This window comes from Colobus angolensis, unplaced genomic scaffold (assembly GCF_000951035.1).
Source record: "Colobus angolensis palliatus isolate OR3802 unplaced genomic scaffold, Cang.pa_1.0 Scaffold38, whole genome shotgun sequence".
Lineage (NCBI taxonomy): Eukaryota > Metazoa > Chordata > Mammalia > Primates > Cercopithecidae > Colobus > Colobus angolensis.
The window spans coordinates 176,748-195,996 of NW_012117154.1; positions in this window are offsets into that span (position 1 = coordinate 176,748).

Genomic DNA, 19,249 nt, shown 5'->3' on the forward strand with positions numbered 1-19,249 from the left:
ATTCTAAGGTGATCATGAAGGGAGGGGAGGGGGCTTCCCCAGCTAGAAGCAGAGGTAGAGTCTCTTTGGAGGAAACTTTTCCCCAAGTTAGTTTTGTAGGAATCCCACAAATTAAAATTATACATGACTTCACGAGCAAAAATTGACAGATAATTGGGAAGGCAAGTCACTATGAATGACAGCTAACAGGGGCAAGAAACATTCCATTCCAAGAACCACAGATGTTCTGTCATTGCGACAAAATGCAGAATAGTTAAGTACACAATGTTTAAAGAATAAAGAATATACTTATAAAGATGAATAAACAAGAAGAAACCATGAAGCATGAATGGATAGAATCAGGGAAAAATAAATCATTAAACTTTTAAAAATGTACTACTATAACTATTGAATTAAAAAACTGAATGGATAAGTTAAACAGTAGATTACACTGTTAAGGAGAGAATTAACGAGCTGGAGGGTATACTTGAATAACATATCTGGAATTCAGCAGAAAAATAAAGAACTGGAAATGTGAAAAATATAAAGGATATGGAGACTAGAATGAGGAGGTCTAGCATGGGGCTGGCATACAATGGCTCACACACCAAATCCTGCTGGCCACCTGTGATGGTTAATACTGAGTGTCAACTTGATTGGATTGAAGGATACAAAGTATTAATCCTGGGTGTGTCTGTTTGGGCGTTGCCAAAAGAGATTAACAGTTGAGTCAGTGGGCTGGAGAAGGTAGATCCACCCTTAATCTGGTGGGCACCATCTAATCAGCTGCTAGCGAATATAAAGCAGGCAGAAAAACGTGAAAAGGAGAAATGGGCCTTTTTCCTAGACTGGATGCTTCCTGCCCTGGAACATCGGACTCCAAGTTCTTCAGTTTTGGGACTCAGACTGGCTCTCCTTGCTCCTCAGCTTGCAGAAAGTCTATTACGGGACCTTTGATAGTGCAAGTTAATACTTAATAAACTCCCCTTTATATATATATATGTGTGTGTGTGTATATACACACACACACACATATTATACATATACACACACACATACACACATATATATATATGTTCTATCCCTCTAAAAGAACCCTAATACATCACCTGTCTTTACGAATAAAGTTTTATTGGAAAACAAACAAACTCCTTTGTTTACACACTGCCTTTGGCTTCTGTCACACCACAAGAGGGTTGAGTAGAGTTTAGAGTGTACATGGCCTTCAAAGCCTAAAATATTTACTCTCTGGCCTTTTGCAGAAAAAGTTGGACCAGGTGTGGTGGCTTATGCCTGCAATGGTCGAGACCAGCCTAGGGAACATAGTGAGACCCTGTCTCTACAAAAAAATAAAAATAAATAAAAAAATAAAAATTAACCAGGCATGGTGGCACACACCTGTGGTCCCAACTACTCAGGAGGCTGGTGCGAGAGGATTGCTTTCAGTCTGAGAGGTTGAGGCTGCAGTGAGCCATGATTGCACCACTGCAGTCCAGTCTCAGTGACAGTAAGACCCTGTCTCAAAAAAGAAAAAAAAAATTGGCCCTGCTGTATTCTATATCTAACTGGGAAGGAAAAAATGGAGAGAAAGGAAGAGAGGCAATATTTTAAAAGGTAATGACTAAATGTTCCCAAACTAATTTAAAACATGAAGCCACATATCCAGAGAGTACAACCTATTCTAAGCAGGCTAAACAAAAGCTAGTCATGCTGTTATTCTGGGTTGAATTATATTCCTGCAAAAGATGTTGAAATTCTAACTCTCAGCACCTGTGAATATGACCTAATTGGGAAATAGGGTCTTTGCAGATGTAATCAAGTTAAGGATCTTGAGATGAGACTATTCTGGATTTAATATGGGATCCAAATTCAGTGATTGACGTCTTCATACAAAAAAAGGAAAGAGAATGAGAGAGATCAGTGTTATCAAGATACAAGGAAGAAGCCACGTGAAAACAAATACTGCCCAAGCCAGGGAAAAGTGTGGGGCCACCAGAAGCTGAAAGAGGCAGGAGGAATTCTCCCCTAGAGCCCTTGGAGGGAGCACGGCCCTGTAGACACCTTGATTCTAGGCTTCTGGCCTTCAGAGCTATGAGAGAATAAACTTACGTTGTTTTCAGCCACCCAGTTTGTGGTGATTTGTTACAGCGGTCCCAGGGAACAAACACAGATTTTGGTGTTGATGTGGGAGAATAAAAATGATTCTGAGTTCTTTGTCATTCCCCACACCAAAAGATACTATTTATTTCCCCTCCTCTTGAATCTGGGCTGGACTGTGACTGTTGTAACCAACAGAATATGCAGAAGTGATGCTGTATTAGTCCGTTTTCGTGCTGCTAATAAAGATATAGCTGAGATTGGGTAATTTACAAAGGAAAGAGGTTTAATTGACAGTTCAGCATGACTGGGGAGTCCTCAGGAAACTTACAATCATGGCAGAAGGGGAAGAAAACACGTCTTTCTTCATAGGGCAGCAGGAAGGAGAAGAATGAGTGTTCAGTGAAGAGGGAGGCCCCTTATAAAACCATCAGATCTCATAAGAACTAATTCACTAATACAAGAACATGATGGGGAAAATTGCCCCCATGATTCAATTATCTACACCTGGTCCCTCCTATGACATGTGGGGATTATGGGAACTACAATTCAAGATGAGATTTGGGTGGGGGCACAGCCAAACCATATCAGGTGCCATTCCAGGTCCAGGCCCTAGCCTTCATAAGCCCTGGCAGAGTCTGCATTTACACTGCTGGGAGCTGGGAGCTGCCACAAAAGAAGTGCAGAGACCCTGCTGAAGAGACCACATGGAGAAGCCAGAGGAGAGAGAGAGGGGCCATGGGACCACATGGAGGAAGAGAGGCCCCCAACTCCAGCTAAGCCCAGCCTTCTAGATGCCCCTTCTTCCCAGCTCTTTGGAACTGGCTTCGAGCTTTGCCTCACTCCTGTCCCATTCCAGAGCCTGGTTCTCAGGACTGGAACCCCTAGTGCTTTCTGGGTCCTGGAGCACTTCCTCAGAGGCAGCTCAGAATCAGCCAGTCCTGCCCTGGGGCTTCTATTACATGTGGGGAACCATCTTGGATGTCCCTGCCCAGTGGAACCCCATGAAGACTGCAGCTCCAAGCAATGTCATCTGCAGCAGAAGAGCCACCCAGCTCATCCCAGTCAATCTACAGAATCATGAGGCATTGACAACCTTGAGGAAGAAGAGGTTTTTACAGATATAGGCCTTGTAGGCAAAACCAGGTGTAAATAAATGACTGGTTCTTGGTTGCTATTCTCAGCAGATGTGCTAATAATAGTAAATTCTTTTTTTTTTTTGGGACAGAGTCTGGATCTGTTGCCCAGGCTGGAGTGCAGTGGCACGATCTCGGCTCACTACAACCTCTGCCTCCCGGTTTCAAATGAACCTTCCACCTCAGCCTTTCCAGTAGCTGGGATTACAGGCATGCACCATCATGTCCAGCTAGTTTTTGTATTTTTTGTTTTTGTTTTTGGAGAGATGGGGTTTCACCATGTTGCTCAGGCTGGTCTCAAACTCCATGGCTCAAGCAATCCACCTGCCTCGGCCTCCCAAAGTGCTGGGATTACAGGTGTGAGCCACTGTGCTCAGACAGATAATAGTAAATTCTTTAGACATATGAGTAGGAGCTTCACAGAGCATCCAACCAAAAGCTGACCCTTAGGTCTTAGTGCCATATGACTCTAATATTGTTAACCATACATGGGAATGCTTTCTTCTTAATAGTAGTATTAATAAACACCTTTTTTTCTTTAGACAGAGTTTCGCACTTGTTGCCCAGGCTGGAGTGCAATGGTGTGAACTTGGCTCACCACAACCTCTGCCTCCTGGGTTCAAGTGATTCTCCTGCCTCAGCCTCCCAAGTAGGTGGGATCACAGGCATGCGCCACCACACCCAGCTAATTTTTTGTACTTAGTAGAGATGGGGTTTCACCACGTTGGTCAGGCTGGTCTCAAACTCCTGACCTCAGGTGATCTGCCCGCCTCGGCCTCCCAAATTGCTGGGATTATAGGCATGAGCCACTGTGCCCGGCCTAAAGACTTATTTTTACAACTAAGTAAATAAATCTTACCAAATAAATAAAATATCGAATTATCAAATAAAACAAAACATCAAATTAACAAATATTGAATCAAATAAATAATAAAAACAAACTCATAATTAAATCCGTGCCTAACTTGACCATTCTGTGGAACTGTAGAGGTAATCCTAGCTACTTGGGAGGCAGGAGAATTGCTTGAACCCGGGAGGCGGAGGTTGCAGTGAGCCAAGATCGTGCCACTGCACTCCAGCCTGGGTGACAGAGCGAGACTCTGTCTCAAAAAAAAAAAAATTGACACTCATGTCTTGGTAACATCAAATATCCAGTCAGTCTTCACATCTCCCTGATTTTCTTATACATTGGCCTGAATTAAAACGCAAACAAGATTCTCACTTTGCATGTGGTTGATACGCCTCTCCAGTGTCTTTTCATCTACGGGTTTCCTTCCTCCCTGCTCCCTTTTTTCTCCTTGCCACTTATTTGTTGAAGGAACTTGGTTGTCTTTCCTATAGTTTCCCGTATTCTAGATTTGCTGGTAGTATCCTATGATACTGTTTCACATATTTCTCCATCCCTGGATTTCCTGAAAACCTGTGGTTAGGATGTCTAGTTAGGGACTGAGTCAGATTCACAGCTCATGTTTTCAGCAAGACTATTTTATAAGGGGTATGTACTCCACCAGGATGCAAGTGAGATCTCCAGATCACTCTGGAGAAACCTCTTTCTCTCTCTTCCCTTCTCCCTCCGTGCCTCTCCTCCTCCCTTCCTCTCCCTATTAGCAGTCATTGACGAGAAGCGGATCGTTGATAAGACCCATAATCCCAACAAAGGTTTACAAAATGCTTTATCCTCATTCCATCCACCCTTCTTTTATGCTCCTATTAGAGTATTTCCATAGGGACAAATTTTCCTTTGTTAACTATCTATTTAGCTATAGACACAATTTCAATGTTATATTTCCAGCATATCAGACGTGTTCACCCTGGAACTTTATTCCCTACTAGGGTATGAAGACGAAAACTGAGCAAAAACAAGGAAGCCCCCGTGGATACCTATTTCCTTAATTCAAGTAATTGATATTCCACCTATGTATCTTTCAACTCAGAATATGTAGGGCCATGCAAGTGTTTTGTTTATTTTATGGTTATTCCTGTAGCCTTTTGGCATTTGACATTGTAAGTCACAATCATGTTTAATACATGAGCTCTGGGAAACTTTGATTGATAGACCACTAATATTTTTAAGGAGTAGCTCACAGTTCCCAGACTGCACTCAAAACAGGAGAAATTCTCTCCAAGAAAATGTGTAAATAGCTAGTTTTTACAGGAGAGGAAACCTGTCTGAGTTTATAATCTTCAGCTTTGGTTCACACTCCACCTGACCCATTTAATTATACAAGGGCATCAGTCATTGAAAGCTAAAATTAACAGTTCATAAGTTTTGCCAGAGAGCTCTGATATCTCCAGTGGAAACTTTCCAGACTGCTCTTGTGACAGACCAGCATCCACTGATGTTGCCACAGAGAAACAAAAAATAAGAAATGAGGTTTTTGCCTTGGTTTTTCCAGCAATTGCCACGTGGACAGTCTGCCTGGTCTTGGTGATAACCCTACTCTGGTCACATTCACATAACACATAGTTTTTGGTCATTGACTGTGGGCCTGGCACACAGATGGGTGCTGAGAGTAAAGAGGTGCACAAGACAGACAAACAGCCTGTGCCCAGAGCCAGGAGACCTGGTGTCCTACACCAGCCCCAGCACTCCACTCACTGGCCACATGGGTTCAGGCCAAGTCTTGAAAATCACATAGATTCTAGGCATTGGAGGAGTTCCCGGGTAAAGAGGCAGTCCACACCAAGTCAGGAAGAGCCAGATTAAATTCCCAGCTCCCTCCCTTACCATCTGTGTGGCATGAGCCTGAGGTCATTTAGAAATGGTCAGAAAGGAAGAAGCAGATGAAATGCGAGAGTGCAAGGAAGATCCAAGGGAAACCACATAGCTGTTGTTCCTTCTTTAATCAAGGTGTAACGTTCGTATAGTAAAATGTAATAACATGCACCAATCTTAAGCATACAACATAATGAACTCTTCACATGAATCCCATATAACCACCACCCAGATCAAGATATAGAACATTTCCAGCATCCCCAGTAGATAGATGCTTTAATGTGAAAATATTAAAAGTTGAATCCCATGACATCTATTACGTTACCACAATCAGTCCTGCCTCACTCCAGCGCCATTTCCTTAGCAGGGGAGATGGGTTTACAGTTTCTCGTTCCACCCTCCTGGTGCCCAAGAGCACCACTTATAGACTAGCCTGCTGATCTGGGGTTACAGATGGAGCCTGTAGATCTGTCTTAGACTTGTTTTTTTGTTTGTTTGTTTTTTGTCTGGTTTGTTTGTTTGAGACAGAGCTTACACCGTTGCCTAGGCTGGAGTACTGTGGCACGATCGTGGCTCACTTCAACCTCTGCCTTCTGGGCTCAAGCTATTCTCATGCCTCAGTCTCCCAAGGAGCTGGGATTACAGGTACTCACCACCATGTCCAGCTAATTTTTGTATTTTTTAGTAGAGGTGGAGTTTCACCATGTTGGCCAGGCTGGTCTCGAACTCCTGACCTCAAGTGATCCACCTGCCTCAGCCTCCCAAAGCACTGAGATTACAGGCATGAGCCACTGCACCCAGCCTGGCTTAGACTTCTAATGTGTAATGAGCTAACTGGCCAATGCTGCACTAGCAAAATATACAATATTGTTCCCTTCTTATTGTACTAGCTAACCAGGCCAGATTTTCTTTGTATTACAAAATGTACTAAATATCATAAAATTACTACATAGGCAATAAAAGTTGGGGGGATGTAACAGCATCTTTCTTAATAGCCAACGGGTGAAAACTACTCAAAAGTCCATCAACAGATGAACGGATAAACAAAATGTTGTCTATCTATATAATGGAATATTATTTAGCCATGAAAAGGAATGAAATTCTGATACATGCTACAACATGGATGGACCTTGAAAAACCTTATACTGAGTGAAAGAAACCAGACACAAAAGACCACATACTACTACATATATTTCCATTCATACAAACCTCCAGAATGGGTAACTCCGTAGAGACAGAAAGTAGATTAGTGATTGCTTGAGGTTGGTGCACAGGATGGAGGGATAGGAGGTTAATAGATAAAGGGTATGGGGTTTGTTTTTGAGGTGATAAAATGTTTTAAAATTATAATGTTGGTTACACCTATTCGAGAATATACTACAAGCCATTAAATTGTACACTTTATATGGGTGAGTTGTATGGTATGTGATTGCTATGGTTTGAATGTCTGTCACCTTCAAAACTCCCGTTGTAACCTGGTCCCAAATGTAACAGTATTAAGATGGGGCTGGGCCAGCTGCGGTGGCTCACACCTATAATTCCAGCACTTTGGGAGGTCGAGGCAGGCAGATCGCTTGAGCTCAGGAATTTGAGACCAATCTGGGTGACATGTCAAAACTTCATCTCTACAAAAAAATACAAAAATTAGTTGGGCGTAGTGGTCGCACCTGTAGTCCCAGCTACTTGGGAGGCTGAGGTAGGAGGATCACTTGAGCCTGGGAGGTGGAGTTGCAGTGAGCCAAGTCAAGCCACTGCATTCCAGCTTGGGCAACAGAGGGAGACCCTGTTTCCAAAAAAAAAAAAAAGACTGGGCACCCGTGGCTCACACTTGAACTCCCAGCACTTTGGGAGACTGAGGCAGGTGGATCACTTGAGGTCAGGAGTTCAAGACCAGTCTGGTCAACACGGTGAAACCCCGTCTCTACTAAAAGTGCAAAAATTAGCTAGATGTGGTAGTGGGAGCCTATAATTCCAGCCAGTCAGGAGGCAGAGGCAGTAGAATTCCTTGAACCCAGGAGGTAGAGGTTGCAGTGACGCAACGAGCTGACATTGTGCCACTGCACTCCAGCCTGGGCAACAGAGCCAGACTTTGTCTCAAAAAAAAAAAAAAAAACCCAAAATAAAATAAAATGAAAGTCACAGACACCGAGGGAAAAGCCAAGAGAAGATAAAGGCAAATGGAATAATCCAGCCACAAGCCAAGGAATGCCTGGGGCCACCAGGAGCCGGAAGAGGCAGGAAGGACCCTTTTCTAGGGCCTTTGGAGGAAGGGGCAGCCCTGCTGATATGTTGGCTTCAGATTTTTGGCTGGTCTGAACGGTGAGAAGAAATTTTTGTTGTTTCAAGCCAGGAGGCGGAGGTTGCAGTGAGCCAAGATCGTACCACTGCACTCCATCCTGGGTGACAGAGCAAGACTCTGTCTCTAATTAATTAATTATTAATTAATTAATTTGTCAGTCCCAAGTATTCAGTTATAGCAACAGAAAATGGACTAAGACCATGATTACATCTCAATAAAGCCATATTTAAGAAAATAAAACAAGGGGGCAATATAAAGTAAGTTGAAATGTAACTTAAGGTGTTATTACCCAAAGACACTCAGGATCAGCATTGTGAGGAAGATCCTTCTGGTGCTTTTCTACATGTAATTTTGTTGTTGTTTTACTTAATCATGATCATACAATATGTAGAGTTTTACAGGACTGGAAAGACTTCTAAGGTATAACAGTCAGATTTAGGTGCTAATACCAGAAATTTCTTGAGCTATTTGAAGCACAAAGAGATTTAACAGAGGGACTCTTTGGTGTTTACGAAACTGTTAAAAAGACTGGGTAGAGATTCTAGACTGGCTTCCCAGGAACGGATCACACAGAACCGGCCAGCTAAGGCAGCTATTAGCACTGCCACAGCCAATAATAGCATCAGGAAGCTGCTACTGTGACTGGTGAATCCAGCAATGCCCTTGTTAGCTGTGATTGAGGGATCTGAAAACCACCACTGGAACTGCTGGCTTCAGAGCTTTGCCACTGGCACCTCTGCTAACGCTGCCAGGCACACACATACCCAAAAAAAGCATTTGCTGATGTGCTGACAGCAGAAACCATAAAGGCAGCCGAAGTGTGGCGGCCACTTTACTTCTCGAATAAATGCATCCAATTGGTCACACCTAATTGATAACAAGATCCTTAGCTGCAAGGGAGGCTGGGAAATACAATTATATAAGAAAGGTATTTACCATACCATGTTAGAAACTTTTAAACTATCTTAAAGTAGCTACATAACTTTTCATTAACTATACATACATAAATATATATGCATTTAATCAATCAACCCCTCCATCAATTTATGATAGTTTGTTTCCAGAGTTTTATATTATGAATATTAAGATTCTAACATTTAATATTATAAATAATAATATCATGATACTGCCAATAATAACAACTACAGCTTATTTAATACATCCTTCTTCGAAACAGCATGCTAGGTAGGCCATTTTCATTATATTCGTCAATCATTTTTTAGTTAGGACTCAACAATCTGCTTATGAAAGTAACTAGTAATCCCATTGTACAGATAACAAAACTGAGGGTTAAAGAGAAGTCAGAGCTAGATTTAACACCAAAGCTTGCACCTTTAACTAGTACGCAAATACTCATGCAAACAGACTTTTTTGGTATTAGAAATGATCTCCATTGGACAAATAACCAGAAACAGAATTACATACTGTTCAAGAGCTGTGAATGCTTCTAAATCCCTTGAGATTCATGAACGAGCAGGCCAGATTCTCAGTCAACATAACTGTCAGGACTGCGAACACCTCGATGGCAGGAGCTCCCTTTTATCACTTGAATGCCTGGCTCGGCGCCTGACACACTGTGGCCACTCAGTGGGTGTTTCCTTAGTGTTTCTGTGTGTAACAGTGGGTGTGCAGGCAGGAGAGCGTGAAGACGCTCCAGTCCAAATAACTGCTTTCCTTTTGCGGCATAAAGCACGAGTTGCACCTAGGCTAGTCCAGCTCTAGACCACACATGAAAGTGAGTGCCTGCAACATGCAACCCTCTATCTGCTTTAGCCAGCTTCACACACCAGGTAAGTCATTGCACTTTCCATGACCATGTTGCCTGTGAAAAGGATGGACATGGTATGATAAATCAGGCATCCAAGCAACTGTGCACAAGGCTGGAGATTGCATCCATTGTTTTAGGTAGGTCAATGGGAGCAATTCTTAGCAAGTGAAACTGCATCACTTTGGATTATTTAATAAGTTAACTGCCCTATTTAATGCTGATTCTTTAAATCAATATTATCCACTCATATATATTGTCACAGTCCACCAATGCCCAGACAAGTTAGACTGTGAGCCCGAGGACTTCAGAAGATGCATTAACCCCTGCAGCCCACCAAATAGCCTTCATAAGCCTTGCCCTACTTCTCTCCCAGGAAGGGGTTTATACTCACACAACTTCCTGCTGAAGGGGTTGGTATTGCTAATACCTTCGGACCTCCATATACTGCTTTTTTCCTGCAGAGCAAAGTGTAGTAGCAAAATGATTGCTCTTAGGGCCAGGCTTGGTTGCTCACGCCTGTAATCCCAGTAGTTTGGGAGATCGAGGTGGGGGGCGGGTGGATCACCCAAAGTGTGGAGCTCAAGACCGGCCTGGCCAACGTGGTGAAACCCCGTCTCTACCAAAAACACAAAAATTAGCCTGGTGTGGTGGTGCATGCCTGTAGTCCTAGCTACTTGGGAGGCTGAGGCATGAGAATTGCTTGAAAACCCAGCAGATGGAGGTTGCAGTGAACCAAGATTGTATCACTACACTCCATCCGGGTATCACAGAAAAACTGCCTCAAAAAAAAAAAAAAAAAGAATGATTGCTCTTGGGAATTTCACCACTAAGATGCCAAAAAACCGTGACACATCAGCTGGCCTATAATGAGGTGGGTCTACGTTCCAGTGGATTTATTCCATCTTTCAGACTATATCACGTGGAATTTTCTTATAGTCTTTTTCCCCCTTTAAAAAAATCCTAAGGTTATTAAAGATACTCCTTTCAGTACTGCCTTCCCCTCCCCATGGGCTACACTGTTCAATTGTCTTTTAAAGGACAGAATTGTAACTTGCATTATCCATGGAGAAAATTCCTGGAGAAAACACAGACGTTTTCTGGCTCATGTCACACAGGCGGTTCTGAAATCTACGAAGTTATATCAGGACTTCCTGGCACCGTGAGAGGAAGGTTGGGAGGCAGTATTACTCAGCCAGACTATAATGATTTTATTTACTCCACACGGCCTGAAAACATGTTTGAACATAACGTGCCATAATTTTTCTGGTGATTCCTATGAATCAGTTTTTAATTATGAATAATGTTTTTTGAGATACTTTACACGTAAAGTATCTAACATGAAGCCGCTTCCACGGCTAACACAGAAAATCAAAGCGTGGATTCTAAAAGATTCATTAGTCATCTTTGCTGAGAACAAGAGTCTCACCATTCGCACATGCAATGGGTGGCTGAGAAACTCAGATCAACAAACGTAACTACACAAAGACGTTTACTGTCAAATAATTGTTCAAAGGAGTTTTGTACAAATATAAATTTTGTAACTTCACTCTGAGCCTTTTTTCTTTTCTTGTAGCTAGGAATTTTCTCTGTGTTTAAATTCTTGCCTTTCTAATCCTGAGCTGACGTTTTGCAGCTTTTAAGGGATCGCTGTGGCTACAGCAGGAAAGGTGCCTGCTCCATGGCTCAACCAGGCCACTCAGAAATTAAAATGTTTGTGCAAGATAATGAGTATGAATTTCCCCTTCTGGGATTTACTTTTAGAAAATCCAGCTACTGAAACTCAATCAGATCGGGTCCAAGTAACACGCTCTCAAAGAACAGATGGGTGGAGTCAGCTCTGGAATTCAGGTACTTTTCACAGGTGTATCTCTCCGGGAGACCATTTTCCTTCATTTGTCAGAGCTCACAGCTTCTGCGAAAATGTCGGCAAGGGATCAGGCTAAACAGAAATACAAATAAGTCAAGTAGCTTTCAGTGGAGCACCCTTAATGTCACTTAAACAGGGAGGTATTTTCTGGTCAATTACTTTAAGTAGACTCCAATAAACGCGAAAATTATTTTTGCATGGGTAGCAACAGCGATTATCTTTTTCCTTTCCTGGCTCCCAACTATCCAGGAACAAAGTAAATTCACACAGGAGTGTTCCAGGACTCACAACCTTGTTTAGATTGTTTAAAAGGAATTGGAAGCTGTGGCTTTTCATCCAGTGTCCAGCGCTCCCGAGCAAGTCGCTGGCACTGGCTGCTTAGCCAGAGGAAGCCAGCGTCTACCTGTGTCACTCAACGGCGCTCCTCCCACGGCGACACCTCCGTGCTTTTTTTGCTTGCTTGTATTTATTCAAAAATTAGATTTGTCAATAACGCGGGGCCTGGCAAATAGGAGGACCTCTCCGAAATTAAATGCAAGATTGAACATAGGTCTCTCACATAATAATAAAGCGGTTTAATTGACTTCAGTCGGGGGAGCGGAGTGGCACTTGGCCAACCCCTTTGAGCCCTGCGCACACTCGCACCATGACCGCCTCGCGCACACTCGCACCATGACCGCCTCTCCCATAAAGAGAAAAGCCACGAGAAGGGTCCCCTGACTGTGCAGATCTGTGTGCCCTCCCCAGGAAGGCGCCCGACGGCTCACTCTGCCTGGTTCAAAAGCTTGTGGGAGAGAAGCATCGAAAAGAATTCTGTTGTCAGGTTAAATAAAGTCTGTCTACACTCGCAGGATGGAAAGGGCGATGGTGCAATCACCGAGATTATTTTGTTTCCGTCCTCTAAAAAAGGAAGAGGGGACTGGAGTCGGGACCAAAATTATTCGTAGACCGCACGGTTTGCAGTCACCCTGAAGTTACAAGCAGCCGATGCTGTCTCCAGGGAAAATATTCTTGAGCTGGAAAAGGTGCTAATTTAAAGTCTTTCGTTTTACACGAAAATGTGCTGCACTCCTTGAGTGCTCCGGAATTTGCTCTAGCACCTAGAAGGAATTCTGACTTAGGGCAGGGGCGAGGGAGAGTGGAGGGCGTTGGACCTTCTTCCTCAATCGGGACCACGCCAGGTCTCCCCGGAGAAGGCTGAGTCTCCAGCGCGTGGATTCAGATCAGGCGAGAGCTGGGGATACCAATGAGGGCTTTGGCGAAGCTAAGAAAGCACTGGCGTCTGATTCTCACCAGACATCTCAACACCCACGTGCGCTGGGTCCCGCAGTCTCCCGCCTTCCCCACACGAGTCCCAGCCCTGGTCCTTACTCCACGCGCAGGAAGAATCTGAGGAGGATGGGGGTGGAGAGGGGGCTGACCAGAGAGTGGGAGGGACGATGCGAGATGGGCAGAGGCTGCCAGCGTCAGGGCCAGGACAGACGTCCGCGCGGCCCCAAGCACTCACTTGAATGTCACCCAAGTCACCCCAACACCGCACAAGACCGTGGCGGGGTGCGCACCGAGGCCCCTACCCCGAGTGTCTGCGCGCACTGGACAACCCCTCCTCCAGGTGCGCGAGCAGCTCCGGCGGCCGTGCACACTGCGCCCCCTTCCGCCCACCTGCCTGGCCTGCGTTTCTAACCATGCGGGCGGTCCTGAGACTTCGCGCAAAAGGCAGGGCCGCGACGCCCAAGAATAGCATCTCCGAAATAATCTCTTGCTGAGCCGGCGCCCAGGGCCAGGGTTGGAGTCCCGAGTCCCTTTTGCGGAGTTAAGGAGACCTCTGGCTACCGGGAAGCCTGCCCCTGCGACCGCTCCAGCAGCCCCTGCCGCGTGCACGCCCGAGTGTGGCCCGCAGCTCCCAAAGCCCAGGTGTGTGTGGCCTAGGGCGGGGAGAGTTGGCGACCCCAGCCCGTCACCGCCCCAGTGCCACCGCCCTAGTGCCTGACCAGATAGGGTGCCGTCCCTACGCCCGGCGTGGCCCCGCCGCCACTCATATCTGAAGTCTGGCTTTCGCTCTACCTGAGCGGCGCAACCTCTGACTCGGAGCAGTCCTCGGCCGTGGGCTTCGTCTCCTCCTCCTGGAAGGAATGAATGGGCTCCACGACACACATCTCTCAGGAAACTCACCTTTCACGCTGACCTTCAAAAGAAAAGAAAGAAAGAAGAAGAAAAATCCGGTCGAAGCGGGAGAATGTCCACGCCTGGGGTTGGGACGGACACGCGCCCCGGCCTGGCTGGAGGGGCCAACCCAGCGGGGCCCGCCTGCCCGCCGGCCTTTCTGTAACTTTCTCTCTTTAAACCTCCAATGAATGAACATGCCTCTTCTTACAGATTTGTTTAGATTAGGGTGTAGATTCCTCACTGATAGCGTTGCTTTGCAAATAGACCTCCTATATTATTCAAACCAAACGAGTTTGTGTCTTTAAAGGACTATAGCAGCCTTATTCTGTATTAAAGATTGACTATCACAATTATTATATGCTTAGACAAAAATGTAAGCCCTGTAGTTCGTGCTTTTCTTGATGTACAGAAAGATTTATCTTAAGTGGATAGGTTTTGTTTTGTTTCTTAGATGGGATTTTTTGGTTCATGTCTTCGAAGGGCTGTTTCACGACATCATTAATGAACTAATCGGTTTTCAGATTTCAAGACCGTGTGTAATTGATGTAACCACTGAGGAATTTAGTGCACACCAGACTAAGACTCTTTCAGCGCAGGGGTTTCCAGACGCTTCTTGGGCTCCCTGGGAGCCATGGGGATGTTTCCAGACCTAAAGGAGAGCTTTGCTGGGAAGCAGATGTGCTGCCTTTCCCCGACCCAGGACTTTGAGGCGATGTTTCCGTTAAGCTGGGCCGAGAGCCCTCTGGGAGACGGCGGCAGGTCCTAGGGGGCAGGGGTGAGGGGAAGCCGGATGAGGTCGGCGCTGGACACTGGGTTCCCTTGTCCTTGTCCTTTTCTCCAGAATCCCTGGTCAGGCCTAGGGAGCCACCCCTGGGTGCTCGAAACGAGTTCCCACCCTCACTGAAGATCACTGGATGTCTGTGTGCATCGTAAGGGGGCCACCGAAGTCCCGAAGCCTTATCAGGGACCAGCGAGAAAGAGGAGCAGGCTTGGGAGATAGAGAAGGAAAACGCAGGGGAAAGGGCTAACCCCTCAACTCCAGGTAAAATTAGAAGGAACCTGTGGCAACCTAGGTACAGCTTTGGTCGCTCGCTCAAGGACCTAGCTAGTCACTATCATTAATTAATCAATCACTGTCATTAACTACCAAGGACACCGTTTTTATTCCCCTAAAAGCATCACCTTGTGGGGAGTGGAGAAGTGGGCAGCAACTATGCAAATCCTGGGACAGGAGACACTGCCTGGGGCCGCTCTCTCACTCCCAATCCCAGAACCCGAAGTTATCCCAACAACCAAGTCCAAGCAGAAGAACCAAGAGGCTCAGTTTCAAGTAGCCCCTTGCCCCCACAAGCGGCCCAGGAGGTGGGCATAATCCCCCACCCCTGGGATTCCTCCATCCCTCCCTCTTCTCTCCTGCAGGAGACAGAGCTGTGGTCTCCCAGTTGGGGGTGATGGCTCTGGACTAATGGGGTCTGTAGACCCAGGGCACAAAGGCCGATCTGCCAGGGTTTACTGCATGTAATGGGATAATCAAACATGTTGACCAACCTGAAAGCAAAGACTCTCCCAGGGAGTAACTCCCAGTGAAATAATTTATTAAAAGAAGCAAAAAAGAGACATAAATTTCTCCCTACTACTTGAGGAAACAGCAAACAGAACGAATTATGGTCTTGGCCTCTGGAGGAATAAATTATTCCCGACTTGCTCTGGATACCTGTAATTATTTGTAAGCAGTGGGTAGTAATACTGTGATAGTCCTCCAGTCCTTTCTGGAAGTAGCACTGACCCCAAGGACAGTTGGTGACGTCTTCACAGGGTTTACACAAGGACAGGAGTGAAAAATCGAGGAATTCTTTCAGATAGCCCAGACCAAAAATCCTCCCAGCCATGAAAAGGTCATACATGTGATGCTGGGCCAAGCAGACTTTTCTGGAGTAATCGTATCGTAACTGATTGCGGGTGTAGACAAGGGTGTATAAACCAAACAGGCTTGAATCAACGCAGTCCTGGATTTTCTGTTGCCTCTGCTTGCTGGGGCGGTGGAAGTTCTTAAACTCCACTTTAGAGGTTGGAAATTCTTCCCCCTCCCCCACCTCCTTAGTGACAAGGTCTCTGATCTTCTGCTGCCACTGCAATAGCCTCTCCCATCCCGCGGGGAATGGCCGGGAGTTCTTGATCTCTCGCGAAAGTCGGTTTCCGCTGGGGATGGATCGCAGGTAGGCGCCGGCGCGGCCTGGGGAAAAACAGTTGCGGAGCATCTGAAGCGGAAAATCCAAGCAGATGTGAGGCGATCTGGGCCCGCCCCGTTCCTCTTGGGGCCTGAATTTCTTCCAGATAAGTTTCCTAATGGAACATTTCTAAGAGGTGGGGTACCAGGCGGCTTGCTCGCACGCGCAGCGGGACAGACTGCGGGTGGGGAAGCCCCCTGAGAGCTCTGGACCTCAATGCGTCCGACCTCTCTCCACACCGCCCTTTTCCAGCCCCCAATCTCCCTTCATTCCCGACTCCGCAGGCTCCTTCAGGGCCGGTGGGTGAACCGCCATTTCTGACGGTGCCTCGGACTCAGGGGTTGTGCTCTCCAACTGTGTCTCCCTCCTGGGGCCCGCGAGGCTGGTCCGGGCGTTCTGAGCTGGGCGTTCGGCTTTAGGCCCAATACCCGGACCAGGAATTTCTTCTCCCGGCTCCAGAAGGGAAAGAGGTAGGAGGTGTCCCAACCTGCGGTCACCGCCGATGCTCCTGACCACTCCAGTGAGCACCTGCCCAGTACTTTTCCATTCCAACAGAGCTTCCAGCTTCATGCTAACTGTCCCACATACGACCAGAGGGTATTAGCTCTTAGTGTCCTTTCCGGAGGGCCCCAGGCTCCCCCTCCGGCAGGGAGAGCTCCGGGACGGCCCCCAGCAAGATTGGGTTTCTTCCTTCACGATCCCACAGAGGCATCCCTGTCCTTCCTATCTGGGAAACCTCGAGGTACTCTGCATGGTGCTATCAGGGACCCCAGACCCACAGCTGCGTGTGTGTGTGTATGTGTGTGTGCGCGGGCGCGTGTACGGCGAAAGGATGTGCTTGGGGGAGCCGAGTACACAATGCCTGCTTGGGCAACTGCTGGGCAGGCATTGGGCCTGGAGGTATCTCACACCTACGTATCTTCCAGTATTCAAACACGGCCTTGCGCTACCTCCAATAGCGCGCACTTTGAGCCCGCCTCTCGGACGAGTGAACAGAGGCTGTCCCTGGGAAGACAAGTGCGCTTTCCCGTAAATTCCGGGAAATTTGCCTTGAGGAAAGTTTCCGTTCTTATTACTTGTCGGGTTTCTCCCACTTCCACTTAGCCATGTTTCTGCGATCTGGGTAATCCCTTTCAAGCCCGGGAGGAATTCTCCCGGGTCCATAATTGAGGGTCGGAAGTCGTGGGGGTGAGAAACGCATTAAATACTCCCGAAGCCCAGGAGGTGCCAGAGCGGGCTCAGGGGGCAGCCTGAGGAAGCTGCCGCAGGGGCTGGATCCGTAGCCTTTAACCCCTTGGAGCCCCTTCCCCCAGAGGCCCCGAGCCGGCAGCTGTCAGCGCAGCCAGGCGCGGGGTCCTGGGCGCGGACGTGGGCCCGACTCGCCAGGCTTGGGCATTACAGACCCGCGCCGCTCGCCCACGGCCCTCTGCTCAAGCTGCTGCAACAGGAAAGCCCTCCTAGATCCGAAACCCCAAAGGAAAGCACAGTTCCTCTGTGCGACCCGCTCGCGTGGCGTCGCGGTTTCAGAGCACCAAGCCTACGAGCCCTGGCCACGATATGGGCTCCGCGAGGGGCTAGGGACAGGCGGGGGTCGAGCCCGGGTTTGCGCACACCTTCCAGCCCCTGGAGGGATCCTGCTCCGCTTTGAAGGCCTTCGAACTTTTGACCTTCAAAGGAGTCCCTGGAAAAGGTCAGGAGCTCTCGCTGCAGGCACGGTTGCCGAAGACCAGGCCTTCCTGGCGCAGGAGAGGGAAGGGGAGGGAAGAGGATACTAAGTCGCTGTCCGACGGCGAGTTTTCGGAGCAGCAGGCTCATGATCCCGGGCCAGTGGCGAGAGCAGTGACACCGGGAACCCAAATCTCCGCGCCCGCACCCGGGGCCAGGTGTCCTCCCGGCCCGTGCTGACTTCCAGGTCACGCACACCCACTGCTCCACAGCTCTGCAGCCTGCAGCACACGGCCGAGAGTCCCCACATGATCTCGACGCCAAGGGAAGAAACTGCCCTGCGTCCTCTGCCCCTGTCTCTGGCCTGGGGGGCCTGGAAAGCCGCACTCCTGGAAGAGGTGGGGTTATGCGAACGCCGCTGCAGGAGTACGCGGAGGACTCTGGGCCGCACACCCATTTCCAGGCTGCAGAAGCAGGACAGGGAAGGACAGAGGCGGCAAAAAAGGACTCTTTAAGTCCAAAGTGGCCCTGAAGGAGAGCTACGGAATGCCCTGTGGCCGCGTCTGCAACGGAGTCTTCTTTCTCCAATTGCCTTCTGCCCCATCACCATGGGCCCCACCTGCGCCCACCCTGTGACCCTGGCTCAGCGACCTTCGCCCTTAAGCGCCCGCCCCACTGCGATTCCTCAAAATTCCGGATGCGCTGCATCGGGCTGCTTTTGCTGCAGCCCAGGCAGTTGGGCCCTGTTTCCGCCGGCGCCCTGGGAAAGGCCTCGCCACCCTCCCCGGCCCCTCCCTTCCCGTGGCCTGCGCGCCCCTGCGGCCTCCCGCTCCTCCTGAGAAGGCGACAATTTCTTTTCACCTTAGTGTTTCGAGGACAGAAAGGGCAGAAGGGTCACTTCGGAGCCACTCACGCCGTTTTTCTTGTGTGTGTGTAATGGGGGGAGGAGAGCCCCTGGCTTTCCCCCTTTCAGCTCTTGGACCTGCAACGCGGGGAGGGCGAGGACGCGGGACCAGCGCACCCTCTGAAGGCTGGATCCTCCCGGGCAGGGCGCCTGGCCAACGCGCCGCCTCCTCTCGGCCGCGCCTGCTGGTGACCTGCCCGAGAGCCACAGGGGCGGCCTTGGCACCCCTCCTTCCCTCGCCCTCCCCGCCGCCGATCCTAGCTCCCGGGTCCGGAGACCTGTGCTCAGGAGCCGGTCCCCGCGGCGCGCCGTGTGCACTCACCGCGACTTCCCCGAGCCCGGGAGCTCGGGGGTCTCTCCCGGGAGAGTCCCTGGAGGCATTGACGCGGAGGCGCGCCTGTGACTCCACGGCCGCGGCGGGGTC